General features: G+C 33.5%; 1 pseudogene; it reads left to right on the top strand.

The window, feature by feature from the left end:
- LOC110018843 overlaps window positions 1-8,988 on the top strand; it is a 32,273-nt pseudogene extending 23,285 nt beyond the window's left edge.
- The last annotated feature ends 5,414 nt before the right edge of the window (window positions 8,989-14,402 follow it).

The raw sequence follows: 14,402 nt of genomic DNA, 5'->3' as shown, positions 1-14,402 counted from the left end.
GTGGCAGTGGCTTGGGGTTAGTGGTGGCTGTGGCTTGGGGTTATTGCTTCTGAACATGTTAAAAGCAACTTCTTATGCTACTTTTCTCTTAGGAGCTGAATGACCATTCTCATTCACTTATAACCATGAAAGCAGTCTTGAATTCTTGTTTTAAGACTTCCTAGCATAGAAGCTTAGTAGGAATAATAGAGCAAATGAAGTGGATTCAATCCAAAAATCCAAAAATCCAAAAATCTGGATTCAAGCTGAAAATCTGGGGTAGCACAATTTTATCTCCCTTGGTATAATTTATCTTGTTCCACTTATCTAACATACATGCCACTCAAATCTTATGTATTTCTCAAATCTTATGTATTTACATAAAATCTTATGTATTTACATATCTAACACCTATGCTTTCTATTTTGACATGAATGCCACCTTATCTATTCATGAAGTTATTCATACCATTTTTATGTGATCTGAATGAAATATTTGGGTGGTATAAATGTAAAGAAGTAAAGTTTATTTGATTTATTTGTTAGCAACGCTATGAGTAAGACCAAAGAGGCTGGATCATCGACCATGTGAGATAATGAGGTCACTATTATATTTTGCGACCTCTGTGTAAGGGAAATCGAGTTGAGAAACAGACTCATCACCTAATTTTAACAAAAAAAAGGTGGCAAAATCTTATGAAAAAGTTCAAGAAAATGACGGGAAGAGATTGCGATATGCTGAAATTTAAGAACAAGTGGGATCAACTAAATAAGAATTGTAAATTATGAAAGAAACTAAAAAGGGGATCCAAAAAGTTCAAGAAAATGACGGGAAGAGATTGTGATATGCTGAAATTTAAGAACAAATGGGATCAACTAAATAAGGATTGTAAATTATGAAAGAAACTAAAAAGGGGATCCACAGGATTGGATTGGAATCCGGTGAAGGGGACCATAGATGCTTCAGAGGCTTGGTTGGTGAGAAATTAGAGATAATAACCTATCTAATGAATACTTCTTATTTCATTTTTTATACTACTAAGTTGCTTTAAGTAATAAAGTTGTCATATATTGCAGGCTTTTCCAACTGCTAGAAAATTCAAATTTAGTGACATTGATCCGGTTCTAGAGGAGAAGTTGGATGGTATGTTCAGTGAGGTTGTTGCAGTGAGAACTCAAGTGTTTGCGCCAATTGAGCATGGTTTTACAGGCATACTAAATGGCTTGGAGGCTGAGAAGTTGGGTGATTCAGGTGAAACCCGCAACCTAAACCAGATGGAGCTGGAGTCCACTTTCCTATCAAAGCGGACTCGGGTTGAGTAAAGAAAAAAAGGAGCTACTTTAGTAAGAAACTCAATAAAAGAACTGTTAGAATCATGTAAAAATCAGGCCAGGACTTCATGGGACACCTCCATACGCAACTTTGTTCGATTTCTTGATACTTAACCTGAAGTTAAGTCGGATTGGCTATTATATCTGAACTTTTTGAAGTTGTTAGAAGACCCCAACACGCAAAGAGATGTTCATACAGCTAGACCCCGAACTGCAAGTCGATTATTTACTTTTTTTTATGGGCAAATGATGTTGTAGAGATATTGTGTATTTGGTTTAGCTTTTTTTTTCATATTTCTTTAATGACTGTTTGTTTGCATTGATTTTTCATTTCACATTTGTTTCGTGGATGTTTACTTGCTTTCTGGTCAATATAACTCATTTTCAGTTTTTATATATCTTTTTTTTTACGTTGTTTGATTCCCACTTAATGCCTTAATAGAATACTTGATCATGATGGATCTACGAAAACTGAGCTTTAGAAGAAAAGTTGCAACGGTTATGATTCTGTTGTACAAATACTATAACTCTTACATCGATCAGACTTCCTTCATTACTTCGAGTTATATTGGTGATAAATGGATCGACGAGCTACTACAAAGACACCCCACACGGTTAAGTAACATGTTCCGTATAATAAAAGTCATATTTATCGATCTGCTCGATGAACTACAAAGACATCATGGACTGCATGACTCAAGAACGACAACAGGAGAGTTATTAGCAATAACTCTTTACATTTTGTTACATAATGAATCAATTCGATGAGCGATGAGGCAATTTCAACATTCATCAGAGACAATCAACAAATATTTCTTGGTGGGTTTGAAAGCTCTTGTTGGCTTAGCGGCAAAGATAATTAAGCCAGAAGATCCAACATTCAAGAAGACTCCGACAAATATTATAAATAACCCACGATACATGTCATTCTTTAAGGTAATTTCTTATATCACATGACATTCGAACGTCAAAATGAGTTACTGACATTCACAGTTTTAATAAATCTAACAGTACTGTATTGGAGCAATTGACGGAACTCACATAGATGCACGAGTATCTGAAACTGAGAATGTTGTATACATTGGACGTGGTGGAACGTCAACATAAAATACGATGGTCATCTGTGATTTCAACATGTGCTTCACTTTTGTGATTGCTGGTTGGGAAGACAACGCACATGACAGTCATATTTTTTCTTTTGCGACACTAGACTGACGACACAGCTTCTTGCACCCTCAGGTTTGTAAATATATTGACCACGATTGTTTTTTTAAGTTTGTTACTAATTGCGATATTTCAACAGACAAATACTATTTTGTCGATGTTGGATATCTTTTATAGAGGGGGTATCTGAAGCCATATCCAAATACGAAGTACCACATTTCTAATTTCGAAAGATCCAGTGGTGTTGCCCGCGGTAACAAGAAAATGTTTAACAAAATACATTTCTCATTATGCGGCGTAATTGAAAGAACTTTTGGGGTGTGAAAACAAAATAGGTCATACTACGTGATATGCCAACTTATCCATTTAAAAAACAAGTGCAGATTGTGGTGGCCACGATGACGATCCACAACTACATTCGACGACATTATTCTAGGTCGGATGTGGACTTCACCTTAACTGATGACGATCACATGCAGGTTATGTCAAAAGCATTTGAATTTCATATAAGACAGTAAATACTACAAATTGAAGCGGAATCTCAAGAAGAATACACCCAAGATGGCGAAGGTGCTACAGAATGACTGCATTTAGAGAGCGGATAATGGACGAAATTGTCCGATGTTGACCAGACGTCTCTTGTTTATTTTTTAAACTCTATGATTGTTTAATGTCACTTGTATTATAGAATTTTATGATTTTGTATTTTTCAATTGTTTGTTATCATCTCTTTTCCATTTGGGTTTTATTTGTTTGTTGTTTTTTTTTTTTTGTGGACTTGTGAGATCCATGATGAGACTTCTGACCTTTTGGGTTTTTCTGGATGGCTTGTTGGTCACTGTTAGTTAATGTTACATGTGGCAACTTAGATCTTCTCTTTTTTTCGGTGCATCGATTTATGAGGACCTACTAGATATCCTTTTTTTGGTGATATGCACATGTGATTCCCGACATATGTTCTGTCACTGTGGATTACAGACTACCTTACTGATGTCACGTCGGATGCACATTCATGGGAGACGGTTCTACAGTTGCCCACTGAGCGTCACAGAGGTGTGTTTTCTTCCGGTGAGCGGATAGTCCGCCAAACCCCACTATTGATAGTGATCGGGGTTCGGTGGTATTTTTGAATGATATTGCATCTCATGACATACGCCGTCTCGAGTTTAAAATTAATATTATCATAATTTTAATTGTAATTTTAATAATTTTTTTTTCTTTTTTTTATCAATTTTGATACTCTGTTTCAAAATTTTAATAAATTTTTTTATTATTATGACTCACTGTTTGAATGACAGTGCATCTCACTGTTTGAAAATACCACCCGGGTTTGGAAGGCAACAGCGTCTGGAAGTCGCAGGGAGAAACACCAGGGAACCCTTGGGAATTAACGCCTGCCGGGAAAAGCTTGCAGGGAATAGCCTGCTCTGGGATAGCCTTTAGCCTGTAGCAGGGACAGTTCTGGGAAGCCTGTAGCTGGGTGCAGTTGTAGGGAAGTGTTTCAGAAACATAAATTGAACGTAGGAGATCTTGCAGGGAGTTTTTTTGTGCCAGGAAGAGGAAAGGGGCTTCAGAGGAGGGCATGTAGCTGGAGGATTCCAGGTGCAGGGAGGGTTCCGACAATAAAGGAGAACATGGAAGGCCCGCAATAAGAGATAACAGCTACAGGAAAGGGCAGATGAGGGCTTGCAGCAAGGAGATTTCGGTGGGACGAGTAGGGAAAAAATTGGTGAAGGAGTGCCTGCAACAAATTTAGGATTTGCACTAGAGAGAAAATTCAATGCTTGTAGGAAATATTATAGAAAAATTGCCTGTGGGGAAGAATTCCGATTGTTGCAAAGAAGGATTGCCTGCAGAGAAGGGCTGGAGTTCTAGTTGTTGCTGTTGGGAGAGGAAGGTAGAGCATGTGAAGTACTGGCTACAGGGAGCGGAGGAATTGTAGAGGAAGGCCGAAGAGGATTTTTGGCGGTAGAGATTTCCAACGGTAGGGGAAGCTGGAGTTTGTTTTCTATACTTTGATGCCACGTAAAGAACTGATTTAATTCTCTCGTGATTGTATTATTCACATATAGGATATATATATATAGGGAAACCATCTCTTCTAAGTTACAAACTTACCAAATATAGCTAACCTAAATTAGGAAACAAAATAATTCTGAAATAAAAATAAAATAACATAGAATAGGAAAGGAATAAGCTAATCAAGAGTTTCCTAAAGTGTCCCAATCAAAATACTCCGTAAGTTCTTCTCAAATTTCATCACTATTCATATGAAATAAGTAATGAAATTGCTAAGAGGTTAATATGTATCTTAAGAGATACTGCAAATGACTTATTCAGTTTATAGAAATTATTTGTTCAAGAAATTAATGATATGCTTATATGGAACAAACTCTTTTGAAGTACTTAAAATGGTTTAAATATAAGTTTTAATTAATTATACTTCTTAGAATTAACCAAATTGGTTTAGTCTTAAATTTTATATTTTCTTGAAGGCATTTATGTTTTAAAAATTACCTAATTATTGATGTAAATTAACCATCTATAATGTTCCTTTCTTGAAATTCAAATCAATAAACCAAGAACAAAACAAAGGCAATATTGATTTGATCATTCTTCGCAGAAATAATATCACAAATAATGCATAAAAAATATATTTTTAGATGCTCACTTTGTCCATTAATTGTTGGTGACAAGATTGATTTTGTTTATATTCAGATGATTATAATTTTTATTAGAAACTTATATTCAATTATAATCTTAAACTCAACTCTACTCTCAATCTTCAATTCTGACCCTGGTGCATGTATAAGCTTAGGACCATAGGTTCATGTATATGTTCTATGTAGGTGTAGATTCAAACTCAACCACACCACATGGTTTCAGATTGTAACTGCAAGTCGTATTCTACATTTACCATGTCCTCAAATGAATATTCGTTATTGCAATATTTTCAATAATGTCAAATTCATCTTTGCAAAATTCTAACATCGGTATGTATGTGGTAACCTTTGAGAAGGAAGTATTGATTTTTCTTTAGGACATGAATCATATGTGTGATAATATCCTAAAAGAACACTTTTATGATGAATAGCTTCAATATTCAAAGATCTAGATATAATCTCAGATGGTGATTTTGGTATTATAGCTCCGGTTTTTCATAAAATTTCACCTATGATCCTTACCTTACTAAATTAGTGTTGACAAAATAGTGAGAAGGTGAATCATATGTAGTTCCAACATGAGTAAACTTTAATGTTTTGACATGCTAGAATCTTTTCCTCTATAACATTGAAATTAAAATTAATTATGAAGTTCATCCTGTTATTCATCAATGATGGATATTATTTTAGAAGCTTATGTTTTATGACAAGCTTATGTTGATTTTGTTTTACTTGAAATATTTCTCTAAAATAGTTGGACATGTTTTTCTATTTTTGTTTTAGTAAGTTGATTTTTAATCAAATAAATAATAATGTCATATAGAATCTTCTAAATTTTTAATCCATTAAAAAATTCGCGAATATTTTACTTTCCATCGAATGTAGGATTGTCTATTTGAACCTTATGATGATTATCTATTTCTTTCTTTTGGCTATAGTCATAACCTAGCTCGACTAGCCAATTTTGTTTGAAGTATATCATTCAGTATTTTTTATTGACATTTTACCCAAAAATATATATTCTAAATTTATTTGACATGATGTCGTAACAATAAACTCTGATATCGAATTGATGCTTGAGTGTTTCCTAATGCTTCTAAAATAATAGAAACTATGTAAATAATGCAAGAGAGCTTAAGATTACACTTTTTTTAGGTACAAATAAGAAAATACAGAACTCGTTCGCAATACATTAATAAAATGGTTAGAAAACGAAAAACAAATCTACTAAAAATTGACATGGTGTCAAGTCAATAAGAAATTATAATATATCCACCATAATTAAAATCCTGCATGTATCAATTTGAATAAAACAAAGAACATTAGCGAGCAAACAATAATATATTTAGAACAAAAATTAGACTGGGTCTTCAAAAAGCTAAAAAATTGATCAATTTTACGGACTATAAAAATCATGCTGTTTCATTGGTTAAATTGTCGTTTCAAGTTAGTGCTATGTGAAAGCAATTTTGGACTTCGACCGAATCGACTTGAGGGCTGGTTCATGGTTCAACTAGTTACACCTCCGATTTGGTCTTCTTTTAAAAAACAACTTAAAAACCATAGGAGAACTCTATTTGTAAATATTTATTACTACCAAAATTTTCTAATGTAATATTTTGTATTCAAATGAGCAAATAGAGTGAAAGTGTTTTCAATTTTTAATAAGAAATTTATTACTACCAAAATGCATGATTGAAAAAAAATCAAAATATTATCACTTTCTAAATTTTTTATAAGAAACTTATTTTCGGTGAGAAACATTATTTGAAATTATTTTCTTTTCAATTTATTTTATAATCTATGAAGTGAAAGTGTTTCAATTTGAAAAAAGTTTTAAAACTTTTTTCTTATGATTGAAATATATTGGTCTAAAATTTAAGGGGATTAGAATAGAAAAAGTTATGTATTTGAGAAAGTCAGTCTCTGACTTTGGGTCTGTTGGGGCAGCTGTAGTTGTTTGAAGAAATAGTTGTGAAGCTGTTATAGAATAAACAATTTTTCAAAAAGTTGCGGTAATTATTACAAATTTATTTTAGTTTCAAAATGTTAAACCACAACTTTTGACAGCTACCACACTTTAATAGGTCAAGTTGAAAAAAATAACTTTCTATCAAAGAAACTTTAGGAAACAACAAGAAAAAAATTTTTCAAACAGAACTATGGTGGGATTCTAAAAAGTAAAGTGGTTGGAAAGCAGTCCCAAATGGACCTTTAAAATAGTAAAGAAATTATTTAAACTCAATTAAGCTTCAAAATAAGAAGAAGCTTTATTTTTCGGACATGTCTCTTCATTTTTAATACTTTATTTAAAGAAAAGAAACTTGACATCATAAACTACAGCACCTGCATGAATTGTGCACTCAGTGTCACAATCAATCATGATAAACACTATTTTTTTTTGCAACACATACTCTTTCTCTCTCTCTATACTTGTGAAGATGAATGGATGAAATGGAGATTCAGAGTTTCTTACTACATAAAACATTATCCTTATAATTTAATTCTCCATAAACCACTTTTTATTGTATACATGTGCTATCATATTGTTAGGTTGTTTAAATCTAAGTTTCTACCTTCTGCCTTCAGACAGGTTGTGTCGGAGATATTCTACCTTCTGCCTTCAGACAGGTTGTGTCGGAGAAGCTGTTGAGGATTAAGGGCGCTATTGAAGAATTGTTAGGTTGTTTAAATCTAAGAAAAAACAGTTCAATGTTAAATATCAGGTTTAGATGTTTAGTTTGGCTGAGTAGGCTTTGTTTATGAATAATAGAACTAGAAGCTTTTGAGATGAAGGCTTCGTGTAATAGTGGGACTTTGTTGTGGTTTTTTTAGATTATTTATTTTGGCAAGTAGGCGGTTTAGTTGTAATTTCGATTTTGTAAACGTTGTATTATGTTGTGCTGGATATATTTTTAGGTAATTGCAATTTTAACTGCATAAGATGGATGTTGTGCGCTTCATATTTGTTACATTAATGAATAGAGTATATGTTAATTAATAATTTATACTGGTTCTTGGTGCTTTTGGGCCACGGTGCCACATTGTACATTGTGGCGGCACCACAGTGCCACATTGTACATTGTGGCGTTTGATAAAACTACGTGTTATTTGTTTTTTTTCAAAAAGCTAAGATGAGAAGTTACATTTTGTAACCTGGCTTGACTAAGTGTGGTGGCTTTTGCGGTCTTACTGTAATAACCATCACAATTTTTTGGACAATGATTTCTTCTGCATTAACTTTACAACTGTCTTTTTTAAATAATTGCATCTAGCCCAAACATTTATTCTCCCACTCAATTGTTTTTTTCTTTGAAAAAAAATAAGTGTTATTGATTATCTCTTGTACTAAAGGGTCTCTTCCTATCCACGTCTCCTTTTGTAGTGGAGCTTACATCAGCCTTTTTAATATATAATATATGAGATAGATTTTTATATTTATTTTTTTAATATATATTTTCTATTGTTATGCCGTTTAAATCTTTGGCAATGATTGGATGGGATTAATTGTTTTCTTCTTGGATTTGGTGGATTTGAGGTGGTGCAGCTGGGGAACCCAGGATTCGTTGACGGCAAATTTGTGTCAAATATATATCGGATTTGGGCGCTCTAGCTAAGGCGAATGAAGATTTTCTTGGTGGGAAGGTCCAACACGACCCTCATGAACTGAATTACAAGGAACGTCGTCATCCTTTGTATGTGTAGTCTGCTTTCTATTTTTTTTGGTTAAAATGTTGATGATTTTGGAAAAGAATAATGAGTCAGAAATCAGTTTTTTTTTTATTAACAGTAAATTGTCTTTGTTTGTTCTATTATCACATTTTGCTTTTGATGATATTTCTGTATTAAGCTTTTGGTGTTATGGTTGAAAAAATTACACGTTATTGGTCCATAATCGTGAACTTGAGTGACATTTCAATTCTTCCGAACTGTTAATTACATTATTGCTGCCGCTGCTTGTGAGTAGCTTCTTTTTTATTACAGCGCAATTGCTGCCCATATTTTTTTTTTGATTTTGGAGGACACTTTTACATTCATATTTACTAAGTTATCTATTTGTATGTTTACTCTTTAAAATTTGTGTGTTTAGTTTTATAATGTCTTGGTGGCTGAATTCTATAAAAATTTATGCATGATAAATGTGTTTGTGACATTTTTATATGGTTTAGAAATTAGAGTATTATATAAGTAAATATAAAGAATTATAGATTACTGTTTGGGGCAGCTGCAACTTATTGAATAATCTGATGATAAGCTGGGTGTAGTAGCTATTACAAATTTTTATTATTTTGGAAAAGTTAGACTGTTGGCAGAAAGCTGTCACCGCACCTATCTAGATGAACGCGGCTTTCAGCGTTTTCAAAACGCATAAAATGACAAAACACAATTTACCCAAACAGGCCAAGTGCATTTTCAAAATGTCACCGTACCAAATAAGCTGCCCCAAACGGACCCTTATATCTATTCTTGGGATGTAATATTTGATTGGGTTTCAATGAATTAGAAATTAAATTATATCTCACAATAGAATCACAACAATTCAAGAAATTCGCGGGTTTCAATGAATTAGAAATTAAATCTCACAATAGAATCACAACAATTCAAGAAATTCGGATTAAAATTTCAAATAGAAGCAAAACAAAAACAATCTTAGAAAAAGCACAAAGATTTACGTGGAAAAATTTAAGAACGAAAAAACATCATGGAATCATACCACCAAGAAATTTCATTATGAATGGAAGAAAATTATACAAATTACAACACCCAGATTTTTCTCAACAATTGCAGAAATTTACAGAATTTCACTCAAAATTCTCTCTTGATCTCACAAGAGAAATTGCACTCTTTGAAATCCACCTCTCAAATTTCATCGTTCATGTATAAAACCCCTTTGAGAGTTCATTGTGTGCATTAGAGACGTCGTTGCTCCGAATCATTGAATTTGAATTTGAACTATAGAGATAACCGCACTTTGCACGTTTGTGCCACTTTTGAGTGTTGGTTCATTTAGACAAGGGTGTGAGGGCACCTCGAAAAAATGGCGTGTGGGTGTCTGACAGAACTATGAAATATGTGTGGTTATATTCTTAATTTTTTTTTACTTATATTTTTTACTTTATAACGGTGTCAAAAGCTTAACTTCGAAACAAATAAGAGTGCAACTATTATATTTAAAGATTGAGACATTACACAAGTATACGTATCATTATCAAGTAATATAGGATTTTTTGATTAAATCCCGAATATCGAATCCACAGGGAGAACTACAAATTTTTAAGAAGAAATTAGAGAACAAATTCTACTTTGAAAAATATTCTTACTCAAACTATAGATGCTATAATATGAATGAATTTTCGATTCTTTTTGGTATTTTTGATAATTAAAAATAAAGTAAACAACTAATAAAGATAACTTGAATTTATGTAAAAGAAAAGCACTTGATATGAAAATATCTTTCTAAAATATTTTTTTTTTCTTATCATGAATCAGTAACAAGTACCTGTTGTGGAAGAATTCAAATTGTGTTGTGTCAAATATGAACAATATTATTTTTTACCCTTACTAGAAATGCTATAAAGAGCATTGGCTAATTTATAATTTGAATAGTCCTGAAGACCGGGTATGTATGGAAGATATTTGCTCTCACTCTAGAGTTCCCTTTTTTCCCTCCACTTGTGGGCTAACATCTCGTATCAAGGCCTAAAACAATAAATCGAATTAGGGTCTTTATCCTGTCACTCTAAAGCCCTCTAACTCTTCACTCTTTAAAGTTTATTTCCCTATTTATTTGACTCAACCATATGAATTACATTCTCATCCATATAATCTCATGTGATTCTTACCATTAGTTGACTAAGACAATACCATCTCAGATCTTACATGTTCTTACAACAAATATTAACATCTTAATTGGTCAAATCAAGAAGTAAATGAAGTACAAGGATTAAAATTATCACAACTTATTCTGGCATTAAAAACCAACACTTCACATAACTTCCATCCAACACTTAATCAATTATCATTTTAAGAAAAAAGATAAAGAAAATTACTCAAAATTCATGGAGAAAACACAACACTTAAGTTTAAAAGTAGAAATCATGTAAACACATAAGAAGTCTAAATTAAAACCAAATATAGTCACAAAGATAAAAACTTATCTCAAATTCCTCTCCACCAAACTCTTGAAATTTTTTTGAGTCTCTTCTCTTCTTTTCTCTTACAATACTCTCTATTAACACACTACAACTCCTTCCTTTCTTCTCTCTTAAAGTATCCTAATTAATTTATGATGAGAGTGGTAGAAAGAAGTCTCAAAGAGAGGGGGTAACAACGGCTAATTGAGTCTCCTTGATCATTCAATCCAAGTCTTCTTTTATAATTTTCCAAAGGTGCTTTGATGTCTCTTCAAAAATGTGTCTACATTTAATGAATCTTCCAAGAGTTGCCTCCTTTCAATAGTCATTTGATTGTATTTTCGTGCCCATTAACCATAAACCACATTTTCACCAAGAGTTACTTTAAACACCCCTTAAGAAATTCATCCAAATTCATTGAATTTTCAAATAACTATCTCTGGTGCGTAGGCGTGAGAAATGTGGCACTCAGGTGCGGTCTTTTCTATTTTCCTGACACTTAAGCGCTGGTCTTGGTTGCTTAGACGCAACAGTTCATTTGCACGTCTTCTTCATTTGCTCCAAATTTGATCATTTTTTCACTCTTTTCACCGTTTTTCATCCATTTGACTGTACATGAAAGAAAAACACACAAATTCCTTCTATTAAAGCGAAATATCCTCAAAAATAGGTATAAAAGTGTGTACATAAATACTATATATTTTATGTGTATCAGCCGCTTACTCAGAAAGTAAGCACGGGGGCGCCACACATGGCATGGGGGTGCCTCTCTGCCCTCGAACTTGGGCGCCCCCTGCTTTGACTGACTGCTTCCAATCAGACTCCACACTTAACAATCTTCCACTTGAAGACAAAAAGTACCCAACACCTATCCTTCAGATCTATACCTTCATTTATACCATCTTTATAGTTATGTACCATAGTGCAGCTCACTCTCGGTCTTAACCTTCCTAAAACTAAATCAAAGCATAGCTCAAGTTTCTCGATAGTTATCTCCTTCATCAACATATCTACATGATTCTGAGCTATGTGTATTTTCTCTAAGAACAACTGCCCATCGTTTAGGAGAGAGTGTATAAAGTGATACATCATGTTAATGTGCTTTGTACTAATATGGAAAACGACATTCTTAGCAAAATGAATTGCACTCATCTTATTACTATGAAGCTTTCCAATCCTTTGATCCTTGCCCAATTCTGCCATAAATCCATGTAGTCAAATCTTCTCATTGTTAGTCTTAATGATAATAATGCATTTGGTCTCAACAGTTGAAAGTGCAATAATCCTTTACAGCCTGAAAACTCAACTCACCGTTGTGTTTCCAAAATAAGGATATATCATGTTATATTTCTTCTAACATCCAAATCTCCTGTCATATTTGAATCTACAAATAACTATAAACTGATCTCTACACTTGCAAAACAAAATGATTTGTTAATTGTTCCTCTCAAATACCTGAGAATCAACTTCATCGCCTCCCGATTATGCCTATTTGGATTGCTCATGTGCATGCTGACCACTCCCAATGTACATGCAATATCTAGTCTCATACAAATCATAAGATACATCAGACTCCCAACTGCTAAGCATAAGGAGTTCTCCCCACATGTGATTGCTCTGCTTCAGACTTAAGGGATAGCTCCTTAGATAAATTGAAGTGACTACTTAAGAGGATGCAAACTGGCTTTACCTCATTCATGTTGAACCTATGTAGGATCTTCTCAACATAGTATGTTTGAGACAACTTCAGTATACTGCACTCTTGTTCTTATTGATTCTAATACCAAGGATCTTCTTAGTTGGATCTATATCCTTCATCTCAAACTCACATGATAATTGCTTCTTTAAGTCCCCGATGTTATCCATATCTAACTCTGTAAACATCATGATATTCACATACCAAAAGAGCAAAATATAATAATATCAAAGTGTTTGATGAAGCAATAGTAGTCTGCTTGACACTTCATGTATCCACTATCTGACATGAACCCGTCAAACCTTTGTACCACTATCTCGGGACTTGCTTCAAGCCATAAAGGTTCTTCTTCAACCTGTAGATCAAATTTGCTTTCCCTCGAATCTTGTAACCCTACAATTGCACAATGTACAATTGCTCTTCCAGATCTCCATGTAAGAAATCTATTTGTATATCCATTTGCACCAGATGTAGATATTCCTTAGCTACCAAACTTTGCATAACTCTGATGGTTGTCATCTTCAGCATCAGACAAAAAAATCTCTGTGCAATTCACTCATTTCTTCTGTTGAAACCCCTTCACAAATATTTCCTTGTAGCATGTGCAACAATTTGACTCATCTTTCAAAAATCTCTGTGCAATTCACTCATTTCTTCTGTTGAAACCCCTTCACAAATATTGCCTTGTAGCATGTGCAACAATTTGACTCATCTTTCAGTCTATAGACCCATTTATTATGTAGTGCTCTTTTCTCATATGGTAATACCACCCAAATTTAATTTGACTATGAAGATTGCATCTCATCATCCATGGCAAAGTCCACTCCCTTGAATCTTCAACTTGAGTGGCTTCCTCAAAGCATATTTGTTCACTACTATCAATTAACAACAAATAGTGTAATGAAAAGAATACCTGTGCATCGGTCATATTACTCTGCTGGACCTCCTGACTTTAGTAGTAGGTGATTGAGGAACTTCATGTGCTCCATCTGGTTGAACACTTCTTTATTTTTCCTCTTGATCACCAATATCTTCTATCTCAACATACTTGGAATTTTTAGAAGTAACTGATAGAAAATCCTGTATTTTGCTCTTCTCTTTATATATTTCTATTTAATTGAAAGTGACATCCCCGCTCTTGACAAATTTCTAAGTTTGATAGTCCCAAAATTTGTAGCCAAACTCATCTGAGCTATACCCAATGAAGGTGCACTTGATAGATTTCGAGTTAAGCTTACTCCTAGACCCTGCATCAACATCTACACATTCAGAACACCCAAATATCTTCTAGTGAGATAGTTTTACCTCTTTGTTACTCTAGGTTTCTTTAGGTAAGCTTTCCTTCAAATGTATTGATTGAAAATGATTAGTTAGATAAACAATAGTGTTTAGTGCTCGAGTCACAATTATTTGTGCAAGCATGCATACAACCTCA

The sequence above is a fragment of the Phalaenopsis equestris genome, unplaced genomic scaffold (genome assembly GCF_001263595.1).
Source record: "Phalaenopsis equestris unplaced genomic scaffold, ASM126359v1 Scaffold000036, whole genome shotgun sequence".
Classification (NCBI taxonomy): domain Eukaryota; kingdom Viridiplantae; phylum Streptophyta; class Magnoliopsida; order Asparagales; family Orchidaceae; genus Phalaenopsis; species Phalaenopsis equestris.
Note: the sequence above shows the minus strand (reverse complement) of the source record. Positions and strands in the feature narration are given on the sequence as shown.